Consider the following 17713-nt stretch of genomic DNA (forward strand, 5'->3'; position numbering starts at 1 on the left):
AAGAAAATAATAATAATAATAAGAGAGAGAGAGAGAGAGAGAGAGAGAGAGAGAGAGAGAGAGAGAGAGAGAGAGAGAGAGAGAGAGAGAGAGAGAGAGTTTGGTGGTAAGCTAAGGCGAGGTCACTGTGGTATGACAGAATAATTTTCAACATCTAATGAGTGTGAACACAGTTGGAGATGTTACTGTAGAAAGTACGAGTATGGTGGGTATGGGAGCAGGCAAAATGCGAGCTTGTGTGGAGAGAGAGAAAAACGAACAGAAGAGAAAGCAGGATACTATATGTTACAAGTTGTAAAACTGTAAGTATGGATGGATTAACCCCATAAATGTTTAAGTATGGAGATGTAGTGGTAGAGTGTATGCTATTGATATGTAAACTTGCTTGTGGACCATTAAGTGCAAGAGAAGTGGATGAAGACACTAACTGTCCCCTCTCAAGAGTAAAAGTGAGTGCAATAGCAATAAAAGGATTAGGATGCTCAGTGATCCAGGAAAAGTTTATGGGAGAATATTGACTGAAAGGCTGATGGAAATAACAGAGAAGGTTAGTAAGGAGCAAGGAGGTTTCAGGAAAGGGAAGGACTGCATGAATGAAATATTTACAATTAAGATGATAGTTGAATAGTATCTAGGAAGAGGTAGGAAACTATATGCAGCCTGTATGAATCTTAAGAAGACATATGATAGGAGAAGATAAGGAAGATCTATGGAAAGTTCTAGGAATATATGGTGTAGGAGGACAGTTAGGTAATGGAGGGAAAAAAAAGGCATTTCATAGAGGAGCGTATTCATATGTGAGGGTGGAGGTGAGACAGGGATGTGATGTCGCCATAGCATATCAATATCTTTACGGATGATTTTATGAGGGAAAATAAAGCCAAGGTTGGGAATATTGGAGCAAGATTGAGGTTGCATTTTGCTGATTAGCCTGTGATTGGATGTTTGCAGATGACACTGTCTTGCTTGCTGACAGTAAAAGGGAACTTAAGATTAAAAATGTGGTGAATTAATTTAATAGGGTGTGTACAAGAGTGATATTGAAAGTTAAAGTAAATTGATCTTATTTGAGAGAAGAGGATATATAGGTGGTGAAGTTCAGCACGCATTGTAGCTAGTGTGAGTGTACCACTTGCTAAGAGATTCCAGGTAATGATAACATAACATAACATATTTATAGGACAACAAAGGGTAGTCTACTTATCCGGAAACTGTGCTATGGATAAGCAATGTTTTGAACTGGTTTGGACACATTGAGAAAAAAATGAATGGTTAGTTGGAAAAAGATGTACATGAGTTAGGATACTTAATGGCCAGAACCATGACTCTTCGCATTAGGCTGATTGAGAGATATGTTTAGTGCTAGGTTGCGTTGTCTTTTTATTGCCTTTTCAATAAGGCTGCCTTTTCGTTTGCGACCCTTTCCAATGGGTGCAGCTCCTCGTGGCATGCCCACCTGGCGTCGTGCAACAGAAGTGGGCTGGCAAGGTATTTTGCCACGACCAGCTCCCTGCATAGCAGAACTACCAGTGCTGTGAAGAAGGCTGTTCAGTTGATTTGATGTTCGAACAGATTTAAGTCTTGACAACAGTTTCTGCATTCCCTCAAGAGTCTGTTCATCTCCATACTGAGTAGCAAGGTGGAGCATAGTGTCATTAATTTCTGTTATTACTTGTAATACTGCTGCACCTGTAGGTTTGGTAGAATTTACGTCTCCAGTTTCATTACATTCCACTTCTGGCTTTATGTTTGTAGGTGGCATCTCTACTTCCACAGTATCTACATCATGAGCTGCACCATGAGACTTTTGTTTTCCTCCAGTATGTGAGTGATCATCCCCTGTTACTGATTCAGAGTTTTCTTTCAAGGTAACAAAGAAATCCAAGGGTGGTACGTTTTCATTTCCAAGTGCAATACTTGCAAGCCAGTGCCTATTTTCTGGGCTATTTTCCAATATCTGAGGTAACTGCAAGAGGAACTGTTCTGAACAAGCAGCCTGATGTTTGCAAACTTTACCAGTCATACCAGTACTGCACTCGCACAAGCCAATTTTAAGATCTACAGTATACTGTATTTGTTCCTTTGACTGGCTTTTAACTATGAACTGATGCTGATCTTCATTATACCTAGTGATGCTTTCCTTACTAATGGAAATCCCAGTTGGTGGCTTCACTACTTTCCTTCTACAGAGAGACACATCAATGAGGCGTTGTTTCATATATTCATCAAATATTTCATTCATAAACATGATCAGTTGAGTCGTGTTGTAGGCTTTACATCTGCAGGGCAAACCAGAAACATGTATAGCATAAATTTTTGTCCTGATTTATAAAATATTACACATTGGTGCACAATTATTATACGTATATTATATATTATAAAGGTTTTTTTATTAGCTAAATATCGATGAACATTATTTATAGAATATGTGCATAGCAAAACATTATTTTTAGTTGTTTTTCACAGTGATAAAAATTTAATTATATGTCAGTGTACTGAATTTGTAACTTTTTACTATTAGGCACTAGTAGTTTAGTAAGGAACTTCTTTAGTGTTACAATACCACAAATTTGCTTAATATATAATACCTTGCTGCTATGGGGAAACTGTATTTCTTCTCTATCTTCTAAGGTGAAAACTGAATTTCTTCCCTATCTTGTATGGGGAAAACTGTATTTCTTCTCTATCTTCTAAGGTGAAAACTGAATTTCTTCCCTGAATCCCTATCTTGTATGGGGAAAACTGTATTTCTTCTCTATCTTCTAAGGTGAAAACTGAATTTCTTCCCTATCTTGTATGGGGAAAACTGTATTTCTTCTCTATCTTCTAAGGTGAAAACTGAATTTCTTCCCTATCTTGTATGGGGAAAACTGTATTTCTTCTCTATCTTCTAAGGTGAAAACTGAATTTCTTCCCTATCTTGTATGGGGAAAACTGTATTTCTTCCCTTTCTTCAATAGGGATATCTGTATTTTTATGACAAATAATATACAAAGTCAAAATCTCTTCCAACGTCTCAAAAAATTTTCCTAGAAATTTGCCTAGGGGGCAATCTCCCCTATGGCCCCCCCACTGGCTACGCCACTGGGGAGGATTATTGGAAAAAGTACATCATTGGAAATTCGTCAGTCATCGATGGGTTCCTGCATATACAAACATTATAAGGAATATAATACATGTTTTATATGACGTGTCAGAGGTCACTTTACCATTTTCTTTATGTGTACAATGTATTCCATGTTTAACCCCATTTTTTCCCGGAAAACAGGTAAAATAGGGCTGAAAGTTAGGTTTAGGAGAGGGCTGATTGACCTATTAGCCTTTTTCCCATAGCATACAGTATTAACTATGAACGAATTCGCTATGAACGACCCCGTTCATCGACCTATTAGACGTTTATAGCTTGACTGAGGTATATATAATGACAAATGGCACACTAACCTGTTGAGAATGATATCTTTAATGATGCACATGGTAGATTCTGCAAAATTATTTGTGTGGTGTCCACGTAGCAAAAATCCAGCCCTGTACACAGTACTCCATTCTTCCTTCCTTTCTATCAGCTTTGCCAGATACCTGTAAATGCAATATACTTTAACTACATTGAAATAACATATTATCAGTGCATTACTTATGTACAGTCCCCTGCCACCTCCAATGCCTCCACCAATGCATTTTCGTTCCTATATCTGGCAATTGTGGCTATATTAAGACAAAACAAATACATGGTGCGAATCGTTACTAAGAGAAGGGCAGGGTAGTTTAAACTTTTGGCCTGTCATTCATCACAGGTGGGAAGGACTTTGATAGTGTCAGACGAAATGTTGTTAGAGGAGGGGTCTGTACATGACATACACCAACAAGGAATGGTTATCTGTACTATACATTTTAACTGTCAAGAATGTACGCAAGTCAAAATGAATCTTATAATATGATGCATTAAAACATTCAGCAAACTGGACGATAAAGACAAGCAAGCCAGCCACCAAAACAAACGTAAAGCGCATACTAAATTTTAAAAGTATTAATCCACATCCGCATCAGTACATCTGCATTTTTAAAATTATCTTTAAACGTACACCATGTGTACATATCCAAGTGCAAAATAAACATGCTGTTCATAATAAAGATGTGCACCAACATGAGTAGGCAACTACAAGAATAATCATATCAAACTTCAGCAAACCGCAGAAAAGACAGAGCAGCCACCACCACACATGCATAGGCAGAATGAAATTGAAAATCTTATCATACATTCACTAAATATACTTTGAATGGTTTGGTTACCATACCAACGTATGTATTTTTTCCTCTTGTACGGTAGCCTATATCTGAAAGATTGAAAGATTAATACATAATCTGTTAGTCTTCACTAGCTAAATGGAAACTGTCAAACATCCACAGATATAATACAATTGAGCTTAAAAATGACCATCTTATTTCATCTAAAATTAATAATGGTCACATATCTACAATACATAGGTAACTGTACCTCATGTACTGGTTATACTTTTGGGCTTCTGGGGTCTGACAAAAGCAATTCCATTCATCTTGAAATGTTTCATCTGAATCAGCATATACCAGATTCTTTGCCACTGTCATTAGTACTCGGCGATCTTCCTTCTTGATGCCATGTGAACCATCACACAGCCACCTCCAGACCTGCTGCAGGATGTGGAATATGCACAGAAAGCGCTGAGATTCTGGCCATACAGTCTTCAAGGCATTACGCTCAGCGTCACTGTTGTCTGTTATGAAACAAGCTGGATGCCCTTGTTGGAAAAAGGCAGTCTCACTGAGCACCTTCCTCAGTAACTGAAAACCTGAAAAATATAATGAAAGGTATATTACCATACCTACGTATTCCAACAATAGGATGTGAAACCACAGGGGAAAATGCTTCATTGCAAAATATATATATATATATATATATATATATATATATATATATATATATATATATATATATATATATATATATATATATATATATATATATATATATATACCTGCAGTATAGCTTTCTTCATCCTGAGAAGATGTGAAGATGACTCAAGGGGAAGAGCTCCAGCTGGCCCAGCACACAGAAAAGGAGTTACTGCTGTGTTCAGTTGATCTAAGTGACTTGTAGTGTCGACGAACACAACTTCACCAGCTTCTCTGCATTTTTCATGAATTCTGCCCATAAATTCAGTGACTAACACAACTGCAAATTTCTCCCCTCAGTTTTATATTCAATCTTGGAAGCTTTTGAAGTAGCAGCGTAGTTCTCAATGGAAGCAAACATATCTCCTCCTCCTAAAGTGCCATGGTTTGCTTTGAGCCACAGGTTCCGTATGTGATAGATGACTCTATGGGAGGGATTTATGGCAGAATTGGCCTTAGTAGCGAGACTTGCACTGACATTTATTTGATCTTGGTAACATCTTGCAGCCTGCGCTACAGACATGCCTGAAAAAGAAATATGCATTTGTAATGATAAACTAGATTAAAGTAGATGGGGTAGAAATTTTATCGAGTACAGGAATATCCCACTTGTCTGTGTGCCAGGTATTTCCTCTTCCTGTATTGCGATGCATTGATTGAAAAACATTCAAACATACTAAATTAGCACAGTATATAATATATATATATATATATATATATATATATATATATATATATATATATATATATATATATATATATATATATATATATATATAATTATCGTGATTGCAATAGGAATGATGGTATTTATGAGGTAGTGAGTTCCCTTGATGTTACACTCAATAAATGTAGCCACAACTATTCTCACTTACCAATATTGAAGTACTTGAAGTAAGCATTCTTGGTGTCTGGTAAAACTCTCAGTTGTTGCAGAGCAGATGCAGAGTCTGTAGGATGATTGTGGACACCCTTTATGATGATCATACATGGATGGGTCCTGACATCCTTATCTCTCTTGTAGGTGTCTCTTGTGATGAGCTTGATTTTCATGTCCATTGTTACACTGCATCTGGCAATATAATTACATAATTATATATTAAGTCTTATAATATAATCTTCCTTCCTGGATAAATTTATATGTAGAAGGCAAAGCACTTGTGATAATTTCTAATTAATGCCTCTATGCTAATGCATGCGCAGTCAATTGTAGCAATTTAAATGTGTCTGAGTATAGTGCCGTCACAGGTAAAGTTCGGTCACAGTATAAAAGTAAATACAATAGTCCTATAGCTCTTTGATACAGCAATACTAACCCTGTGTTTGTTTTTATAGCTCCTTTATGACGTCTGTCGCCATGCATGCAGATGAATTTCTGGTGAAATGTGTATCTTACACCTGTGAAATATCTTGATACATTGAAGTAAACACTATTCTTCATAGTAAAAATTTCTTCCCACCTCCATGCGTCCTCATCATTAAATGCATTAGTTTTCACTTGTATTTCATCTTTTCATTTTCAAAATTATATTACTGAAGCCTTCTGTTGTGAAATCAAGTTGGAAGGCCATTTTCTTACATAATTAATGTGCTTGCTGACACTGGTGATCTGTGGAATAGAACATACATATGCAGCATTATTCTCCTGTGAATAAAATTCAAACCAAAAAAGGAATATATATATATATATATATATATATATATATATATATATATATATATAAATATATAAATATATAAATAAATAAATATACAAACACACCCACACACACACACACAAACACACACATACACGGTTAGCCCTTCATGGCTAGGTTAGGTTTTGGCTTGGTTAGGATAGCCCAGCAGGATTAGCATGGGTTACCTTAGCCCAAGAGAGTTAGTAGGTTAGGTGTGCCCCCAGGATTAGGCTGTAGGTTTTTTTTCAAAATTCAGTGCCATTCTAGCTCCTCTATTCTGGCGTACTGGTGTGAGGAACTACAAGTGTGAGGAATGTGGGGAAACATTCATGGAGAAGGGTCACCTCACCAGACACATCCTTACACACACTGGTGTGAGGAACTACAAGTGTGAGGAATGTGGAAAAACATTCATGGAGAAGGTACCTCACACACATTCTTACACACACTGGTGAGGAACTACAAGTGTGAGGAATGTGGAAAACATTCATGGAGAAGGGTCACCTCACACACATTCTTACACACACTGGTGTGAGGAACTACAAGTGTGAGGAATGTGGGAAAACATTCATTAAAAAGAGTGACCTCACCAGACACATCCTCACACACACTGGTGTGAGGAACTACAAGTGTGAGGAATGTGGGAAAACATTCATTAAAAAGAGTGACCTCACCAGACACATCCTCACACACACTGGTGTGAGGAACTACAAGTGTGAGGAATGTGGGAAAACATTCATGACGAAGGGTCACCTCACCACACATCCTTACACACACTGGTGTGAGGAACTACAAGTGTGAGGAATGTGGAAAAACATTCATAGAGAAGGGTCACCTCACCACACACATCCTTACACACACTGGTGTGAGGAACTACAAGTGTGAGGAATGTGGAAAAACATTCATAGAGAAGGGTCACCTCACCACACACATCCTTACACACACTGGTGTGAGGAACTACAAGTGTGAGGAATGTGGGAAAACATTCATGACGAAGGGTCACCTCACCAGACACATCCTTACACACACTGGTGTGAGGAACTACAAGTGTGAGGAATGTGGAAAAACATTCATTAGAAAGAGTGACCTCACCACACACATCCTTATACACACTGGTGTGAGGAACTACAAGTGTGAGGAATGTGGAGAAAGATTCATGGAGAAGGGTACCCTCACCAGACACATCCTTACACACACTGGTGTGAGGAACTACAAGTGTGAGGAATGTGGAGAAAGATTCATGGAGAAGGGTACCCTCACTACACACATCCTTACACACACTGGTGTGAGGAACTACAAGTGTGAGGAACTGTGGTTTTGGGTGCAAACCACAAAAAAGTGTCTTTTTAACTGAAACAGCGATAACAGCCAATAATTATTGCTGGTTAAGGTCTGGTTAAAGTGGTATATGTTCCACAAAGATCAGAATATGGTTAGTAGTAGTAAATTTAGAGCACAGGAAGAGGGATTGCTTGGCTGAGGGTCATTGAGTAAGGCATTGTTTTGAGTGTTTGAACCTGAGTAGGTCATTCTTGGTTCCTTTGCAAAATATTACCCTCACACATTACTTAATAACTAAATCAAACCGTTTATGATATCAATATAATGTGCAACTATTCCATCATACTGAAGGTTGCATTGTATAACACCTCAAAGAAGTGAAACGGAGTTTGTTTACTTACTTCTCAGCTGATTGCGATGTTTACCTAAGTATGTCATTTAAATGCTCCATTTTCTTTTACAATCTTATTTTCTTTCTTTATTTATCACGGTAACTTAACGTATAATATTTTCCATACTCAAATAAAAACTCAGAATAAAAACATTACGTTTCATTAGCTAACAGACATACACATTGTACGATTGAAATGAATAAAAAAAAATGATTACAGGATTTATGTGACGATGTGACGTCATAGTAATGCATTCGTCTGTGAAGCGTCTGATTGGTCGGCGGAGGGAATGACGCACTCGTCTCTGAGGCGTCTCATTGGTCGCCGGAGGGTATGGTGTTGAGTCAGTATACAGAGTGTAAAAATGCGCCCGGGGAAACCCCCATTGTTTACAGATCTAGCGATGACCTGCGCATGACGTTTTGTCTCACTGTTAGTCTGTACGTTATCTATTTATGGAATTTACATACATTCATAATCCGACTGCGTGGTGTTATGAATGGCTTGGGATTAGAGGGATTGATTGATTGATTGATATAGAGTTTCTTTCATGGCGCCGCAACATCTTGGTCATATGGCACCGGAGTAATAAAATGGAAGGCAAATAATTAAAATAATCTAAGGGTGATAAAAGTTATTAGGAAGATAGTTTTGAAATGGTCCATTCAGATATAGCACTAGTTTAAAATATAATAAAATGTTTATTAAAAATGCATTAGTGAAATACAAAGAACTTTCTATGAAGAGACCCTACAAGAGATGGAGGATGCCCATCTCCTGCAGATACCCCATGACGTCATGTCCATGGGTGAACGCCTTTTCACCCAGCATTAGGGAAAGGGAAAAATTCCCATGTACATCACGACACCGGGAGAGGTACTGCTCTCGCAGATCCCGCAGACTGGGGCACTCGACCTGGGATTAGAGGGAAAGACAACGACTCAGTAAACCTTCCATATCACTTGGCAACGTGGCTCATGCAACTTTGCCGCCTGACGGACCTTGGCAACAGGCGCCAGGCCGCACCATTCAACGTTACGCCACAATGGACAAATGAAGGAGATCTCACTCTTGCGCCCTGCGCAGCCATGCAGAGAGAGAGAGAGAGAGAGAGAGAGAGAGAGAGAGAGAGAGAGAGAGAGAGGTAGCCACCCTCTCTGAGGAGAGTAATGGAGTGATGTGGCACCAGCGCGGTCTCGTGGGGAATCCTTGTGTCGCGCCCAAGGGCTCAAGTTAAAATCGATAGGCTATACTATGTTAGGAATTAGGCCAGTTAACCGGGGGACTAGACAAATTAACTACTTCCCTTATGGAACTAGTCTCGGGCCGAGAGTTCAAGCCAACTATGAGTATCGTCTGAGCTCAAATAAGCCTTGGATGGTACTTGAATACTTCGGTCATCGGCTCCCAAACCGAGACAGAATCAACTTATTCACTGCCTGAAGACTAACCACATTTACCATGAAAGGAATAACAATAGTGAAGTGTTTCCTTTCATGAAATAATAACTAATTGTTCTTGCTGAATTAAAATTAAAGAGCAAGGATAATTCAATATATGGAAACAGAGGGGAAAGCCACGCCATCTGGCGAGAGAAATTAAAAATATCGCTTCAGACCCACGTGGTTGGTTTTCTCTCACTCCACCACCGGCCTTCTCAAAGTAAAGACCAAGGCACTGCAGCCCACCCATTAACTCGGACGCAGTGTACCTTCTATTACCTGACTGAGGGATACTACACCCGGCAACGAGACTTCAGAGACAAAAATACACTGTAAAAAAAAATATGTAAATTTTACAGAAAATTCACTGGTAATGTGGCTGCCAAACTTTATCCGTAAAATTTACAATTTTCTGTAATTTTATTTTTCTGTAAAACTTTACAACTTTTCCGTAAATGATGTTCCGTAAAATTTACAGCTTTATGTATTTTTATTTTCTGTAAAATATTACAGTATAATTTATGTATACGATTTACAGGAATTACTTGTAAATAAAATGGGTAAAAGGGGAAATTACCTGTAAAAAAAATGGGTAAAAGGGTAAATTACCTGTAAAAAAACGGGTAAAAGGGAAAAAATGTATTTCTCAATTTTATTGTATTTTACGTGAATTACAATACTGGTCCAAAATATTTGTAGTTTACAGAACTAGTGAATAAATTAACAGTAAGAAGTTGTAAGAAATTTCTGGTTAATGTCCACATTATTTACTCTTTATGTTAGCAGCACAGTATGCAAACCCTTAATATATCAATCCAATTGGGGTGAAGACTGAATCGAGAAAACCAAAAAAAATAAATAAATAAATAAATAAAAAATAAATAAATAAATATATATATATATATATATATATATATATATATATATATATATATATATATATATATATATATATATATATATATATATATATATATATATATATATACAGTAGTACCTTGAGATATGAGCAGCCTGACATACGAGTTTTTTGAGATACGAGCCACGATTTGGTCCGTTTTTTTGTTTGAGATGCGAGCGTAATTTTGAGATACGAGCACTAAAGAACACTAAATAAAACTTTTTTCTTTTATTTCATATATATTTTTTATGCATTGATAAAGTATACTGTTGTTGTTTGACATACGAGTAGACTGACTTACGAGCTAAGTTACAGAACGAATTAAACTCGTATCTCAAGGTACTACTGTGTATATATATATATATATATATATATATATATATATATATATATATATATATATATATATATATATATATATATATATATATATATATATATATATATATAAAATGGTGTCATCATTTGCCCTTTTCCGTATAAACCATTTTATCAGCAAAGCAGAAGAAAGTTTGTTTACCTCTGTATGTGTAGTACCGAGTATATATGAGCCAAGAGAAAAGTTTTGTATATGCAGAAAAGATAGGATATTAGAAAAATCATGTTTGATAAAGACCAAATTAGATATATCAAGGTTCAATACTGTATACAACTTATCATGTGAAGCAGCAAATACAGATTTGTGTCAATTCCTACAGTAATGACAACCAAAAACATTTGACTGCATATCCTAAATCAAGAGCAACATTTTTCATGACAATCGTTTTAAAATGAATATACTGAGGAAAGCTGACTATTCAGCGGTTACGAGGCTTTTGAATATTTACCAACAATATTATTATATACACAATAAAATACTAAAACTAAAATTCAGTACTTAGAATAACCATGGACTTCTAGAATAGATGGACAGGAAACTCCCAAAAATGGGAAAAATTATTGGGGGCTGATGCGCTTTTTTTGATGTGATAAAACCGTAAGAGATAATTTCAAAATTCCTTTTGGATATTGGGGAGCAACTATTTCTGCTGACAGCTGGACCAAAGAAATGTTGAAATCGCATAAGAGGAGTCCACACGGGCTCTTGGCCCCCAAAAAACTCCATTTTCCAAAAATCGGTCTTTTTATTCCTGAGCTCAAAATAATCAAAAGTATATGATGTTGGTGTCTAATTATATGTTTTTTGGGTCAACAAGTTCAATAAAATTGGTTTCAAACGTCTCAAACTTCAAATATATATATAAAAATACCAAAATTCAATATTTATTTGAAAGTCGCTGCATATTTATTGTATTTAATGTTTATGGAGCCAACAAACGGAATAGAACACATTTCAGAGGTGAAAAAGTTCACCTTCTTGTCCAAATACATAAAAAATCCAAATATCCGTTAATGTTATTCATATTATGGTTCAAAATTAGTAAGAAAGCAACATCTTGGCATTTATTTTCATAATTCGGAGGTTGACAAATTCAATATATACAATCCCTATCTACTATAAATATCAAATTTTGAGTACAAACACAGCAAAATTCAGTCTAATCCAGTCTAATAAGCAAAATTCAGTCTAAATAGTTTAAGCAAATGTAACATCAACATTTCCCTTGTGTGTCAGCTTTAGATTGGAACAGTTCTGCGTCCACTTATCCGCCCTTGCTTTATACACTTTGGGTCAGCATGTTTTAATTTGTCATTGATGTCTTTTGCAAATGCTTTGATAAAGCAATTGTTGAATCTTCTAAGCTTACTATCTATATTCTGAATATCTAAAGCTGAGAACTCATAAATCACTTTATATGCATCTAGGAAGACTTGAGGGCAACATTTTTTCTCTCTTGTTTTGAAAAAGGCATACAAATACTGGGAGAGATCAAATAATTCACCAGGGGGATGTCCAAGAGCACCGCGAGACACCCTATCTAGAAATTCTGAATTGGCATTAGTGATAACAGGAGTAGAGTCTAAGCAGCATCCTCTTTGAAAGCAACATAGCCAGATATGTAGTACAGAGCAGACTTTTCTATTTCTGTAAGTGTTGTTGATATTTGAAAACATGAATCAATAATTTCCTGATCATCTTCACTGTGCGCCACGCCCTTGCAACACTCGCTGATCCCTGAGCTTTGAAGTTTGTCTGAAAGTTCTAGTTGATTGAAGAGCTTGATTCTCTGTAGCTTCAATCCATTATACACTTGATACGTGGAGATGTGGAAATTTCCCCCACTGGTCTGGCGGTAGACTCCAAATTCACCCTCCAATCGATCACTTTGTATTTTTCCACTGAGAACATATTTGAAGCCAACATCTATTAGGCATTTGATAAGGGAAACTAATCCAGTCATAGTTTGATGGAGCGCATTACTGGTTTCACTGGTAAGCCCATGTTTCCGAACGCCTTTGATGGAACTGTCCATTAGTTTGAATGAGACTGCAACCTTTTCTATATATTCAAGTCTGTTGTCACCTTTGTCACTGTAGGGTTTTCTGTCAGGATCGTTTGTTCTATATCCTTTGTTAGGAGATTTGATGTTTAACATGTTCCATGCTCTTGTCACCATCTTTACAAAAAGTGATGTACTGATCAAACCTCTCTTTTCTAAAGCTGCCACGGTTTTTCATTAAATAGATCACAAGCTAGTTTCACTTTTGTTTTTCAAAATTGTTAGGATACAGTGCTGCATATGACAGTTTGGTTTCTTTCAAGCAGGATTCATTTTCCTCATTAAAAATTTGGATGATATCAGAAAATTTTGCAAAGTGGGAGGCTTGTGTTTCTGCATCAATAAACTGTAGCGTTTGTGTTTTTTCTGTGACCCAGTTGTTCCGAATGTTTTTCAAGCAGTGAGTCATATCATAGAATGTGAAAAGTTCTTTAAAGTATGGATTATCATGTGGGTGTACAACTGAATAGATGGCTGCACTAGCATTGTTTTGGTGGTATACTTTGAACATTTTTTGATTCACGGAATGATTATCTGTCATTATGAGGAAAACAAATCCACCAACTTCAAATACAATCTCCATAACAATATCAATTTGTTTTTTCAGGAATTCATGTTTTAAGCTGTTAATAGGTAGGAGACGAGCAACAAAAGCGTGCACACACATTGATGGATTTATCATTATAGCTAGAACTGTTTTTGCAACCTTTTGTTCTTCACAATCTACAGCAAATCCAATTATTTGATCTTTTTGAAATTGCACTGAAGGCTTCACATGAATTTCGTCAGCAGTAATGAAGCAATATCTCTCAAGCCCATCCAGTTTTGCAAACACGCTAGAAATAACCTCTTTACAGACCTCAATACTTTCAGGGCTTCCAAGTTTTCCAAAGTATGATTTTAATGTCTTTATATTAGGTAAGGATAAGAAGTTTAATAATGATCTATAGCAATTTCTACTACGAAGCATAAGCTCAACTGCACTTTGAATAAGCTGACCACTGTAACGCCTACCTTTAGAACCAACACAACACATTTTCACCTGCTCTAATAGAAACAAAATCTTTTCCTTTACTTGTTCATCAATGTCATCTGAATCATTACACAGCTCAGTTAGAGTTTCAGATAATTGTGTGAGTTCATTGTGAATGTCTATAGGAAAAGATGAGACTTTCTCAATCACTTTGTCAATTTCTGAATACTTACTTAGCCTCCAATCAAACCCAGTAATAACATCACGGAGCGATACAGATGTATTGCCTTTGAAAGCTCTCACTTTCATGTCCCTATTTATGAATATTGAGAATGTTATGATTGGTGGAATGCTCTGAATATGATAAAGCTAGCTTTATTACATTATCTTCTGACATGTCACTCACAAGATTTACTGTTTGAGAATACTTCTTAAGATCATCCCAACTCATAATAGTGTCAGATTTTTCAGACTCAATCTTCTGTTGTTTTCTCCTGGATTCACCTGATACAGTACGATTATCTACATCCCTTAGACGACTGGGAGATGTTAGCACAAAACATGAAGAAGGGGTAGTTCCAAAAACAGATGGGGGATCATGTGGTCTATATCCTAATGGCCCCTGACATTTTTTGCGCTGAAAATCCTTTGGCCAATGTTTTTCACACAGTACACTTTCGTCCCTTACATTGACCTTGCTGGGCAGAGCATTTACCCACAAGGCTCTTTCTTGTGGATCCTTTGGAAACCTGAAGACTGACACTTTTTCATTACTGCTGTCATAGTTGCCAGTGCAGGGTTTACCATCAAAATGGGTAATACACTTCTTAGGCATTGTTGCTTCTTTGTATCACGAGTCACGACCCTTAAAAAATAAAATAGTATAAATAAAAAGTTATTTTGATACGGTTTCTAATATTTAATTTTATGATATGAAACATTTACAATTAAAATTATTATTTCACGAATCATTAATAAGGACTTCTAGATTAGACTGAATTTTGCTGTGTTTGTACTCAAAATTTGATATTTATAGTAGATAGGGATTGTATATATTGAATTTGTCAACCTCCGAATTATGAAAATAAATGCCAAGATGTTGCTTTCTTACTAATTTTGAACCATAATATGAATAACATTAACGGATATTTGGATTTTTTATGTATTTGGACAAGAAGGTGAACTTTTTCACCTCTGAAATGTGTTCTATTCCATTTGTTGGCTCCATAAACATTAAATACAATAAATATGCAGCGACTTTCAAATAAATATTGAATTTTGGTATTTTTATATATATATTTGAAGTTTGAGACGTTTGAAACCAATTTTATTGAACTTGTTGACCCAAAAAACATATAATTAGACACCAACATCATATACTTTTGATTATTTTGAGCTCAGGAATAAAAAGACCGATTTTTGGAAAATGGAGTTTTTTGGGGGCCAAGAGCCCGTGTGGACTCCTCTTATGCGATTTCATCATTTCTTTGGTCCAGCTGTCAGCAGAAATAGTTGCTCCCCAATATCCAAAAGGAATTTTGAAATTATCTCTTACGGTTTTATCACAACATCAAAAAAAGCGCATCAGCCCCCAATAAATTTTCCCATTTTTGGGAGTTTCCTGTCCATCTATTCTAGAAGTCCATGGAATAACTTACATCGACGGCTACACTTCAAGAACCTTTTTTTAATATGAACGATACTTTTCTTAACAGATCTTGAGTATCACATATCTACCTGATTTGGCAGGACACAGAAGTACAAAAATATTCCTTATCTCTGTAGGGAAACACTCCACCTGAGCCAAAGTACACAAAAATAAAATCACCATTTTCAATGTCTTAAAACATTCTTAAGGTAAGAGAGAAGCATTAAAGGAATGTAAGGTTTATCATGTGCCAGGAATGCCTATTTGACAGGCTTGTTAAATGCTTATTTCCTTGTGTTCACATGAAAAAGATAATCTAGCCTTTGGAATCTGAATGAGGTAAAAGGAGAAATTACCCGAGCAAAGTTTTAAAACTAAAGCACCATAAAATATTATATTTATCCATGCACACACACACACACATATATATATATATATATATATATATATATATATATATATATATATATATATATATATATATATATATATATATATATATATATATATATATATATATGTGTGTGTGTGTGTGTGTGTGTGTGTTTCATTACAAAGGACCATTCCAGAAAAAAAACCTTACTTGTAGACATTTCATTACACTGTGCATCATCAGGCATGGAGAGTACTTTGATACAGTCGAGTAGCGCTCAGTTTCTATCATCTTCCAGTTCCTTCCCCTCCACTGGCTGACAGCACCTGTAATAATTAAGACCAAGATATAAACATGAAACAAAATTGGCATTGCTGTCTTGATTCTTGAACACGTAATATTACATGAATATCAGCTAGGTACATACTACAGGGCAAGATGTTTATTTATATTGAAGAAAACTGACTAAAGAAAAGACCCACTAAGCTTCCAGATAAGAATGACCAGCCCCCTTCCACTGTCACAAACATACAACCAATTTCAAACTGTCACTACGTATTCATAACATCGCTAATAAAATTTATAAGAAAATAAGTAATTTTTTGGTGTGGTAACACTATAACACCTCTAATAAAAGCTATAAATCAACAAATAAATTTTGGGTGTGGTAGCAATAGGAGGAGATTCTGGGCAAAATCAAATGGTAAATCAATGAATGAAGTACATAAATGTACATGAACTTCCTGGAGGCTACTTTCAGTTAACCAAATCCTATGAAGTGCTTCACAATTTCTTGGGAAAAAAATAATGAGCATTATTAAAGACTGAGTACGTGTCTCAACGGAGGTAATGGGGAGACAACAGGCTAAAAGGTGTAAAGACGGCAAAGTTGGCGAATTCCGATATTTGGGGTTCATGGTACAGTAGACTCACGTTTATCCGACCTCCGATTATCCGACCCTTGAGGGGGTTGGATAGCAAGTCGGATAACCAATTTTTTAATTGTTATTTGTCTTAAGACTTCACAAACAACACAAATAATTACACAATACACAGCTGTCTAGGAATCATGAGGGTACATTTGTACCACCCCGGCCCTTTGCTTGCCTTAGGTCCATGCAGTGTACTAAGAGGGAAAAAAGGTAGGTTTCTTTCTTTCTTTATTTTTTTAATCCATATTTTATACTTTCAGGGGGTGCATAGGGCAGCTTAGGTGCTGTAGAGCCTGTATAAATAATTTCAGAATTTTTTGCTTTTTTTTTTATTTCTAACCCGCTCAACCGAACTTTTCACTTATCTGACCACTCTCCGGTCCCGTTGGGGTCGGTTAAACGAGAGTCAACTGTACAGGGTAATGGAGAGTGTGGTAGGGAGGTAAAGAAGAGAGTTTAATCAAGATGGAATAGATGGAGAAAGACAGCAGGAGTGATAATGTGACAGCAAGGTTTCCGCAAGAAAAAAAGGGAAGATTAATAAAACAGTAGTGAGACCCGCCAAGCTGTACGGTATGGAAACAATACCACTAACTTTTTCAAAAAATAACAAAGAGGCAGAGTTGGAAGGAGCGGAATTGAAGACGCTGCAATTTCCTCTTGGAGTGACGAGGATGGATAAAGTCAGGAATGATTACGACATAGGAATAACACACGTACGCCAG

The 17713-nt window shown here is 36.4% G+C and overlaps 1 long non-coding RNA gene across 1 annotated transcript; it reads right to left on the reverse strand.

Annotated features, from left to right (window-relative positions):
• Positions 1 to 1794: 1794 nt before the first annotated feature.
• Positions 1795 to 4784, reverse strand: LOC127002643 (uncharacterized). The gene is made up of 3 exons (XR_007756364.1): positions 4493 to 4784; positions 3442 to 3576; positions 1795 to 2279 (listed from the first exon to the last, which is right to left on the reverse strand). It is a non-coding gene; the product is annotated as an uncharacterized LOC127002643 (long non-coding RNA).
• Positions 4785 to 17713: the final 12929 nt, after the last annotated feature.

Source organism: Eriocheir sinensis, chromosome 23 (genome assembly GCF_024679095.1).
Source record: "Eriocheir sinensis breed Jianghai 21 chromosome 23, ASM2467909v1, whole genome shotgun sequence".
NCBI classification, from domain to species: Eukaryota; Metazoa; Arthropoda; class Malacostraca; order Decapoda; family Varunidae; genus Eriocheir; species Eriocheir sinensis.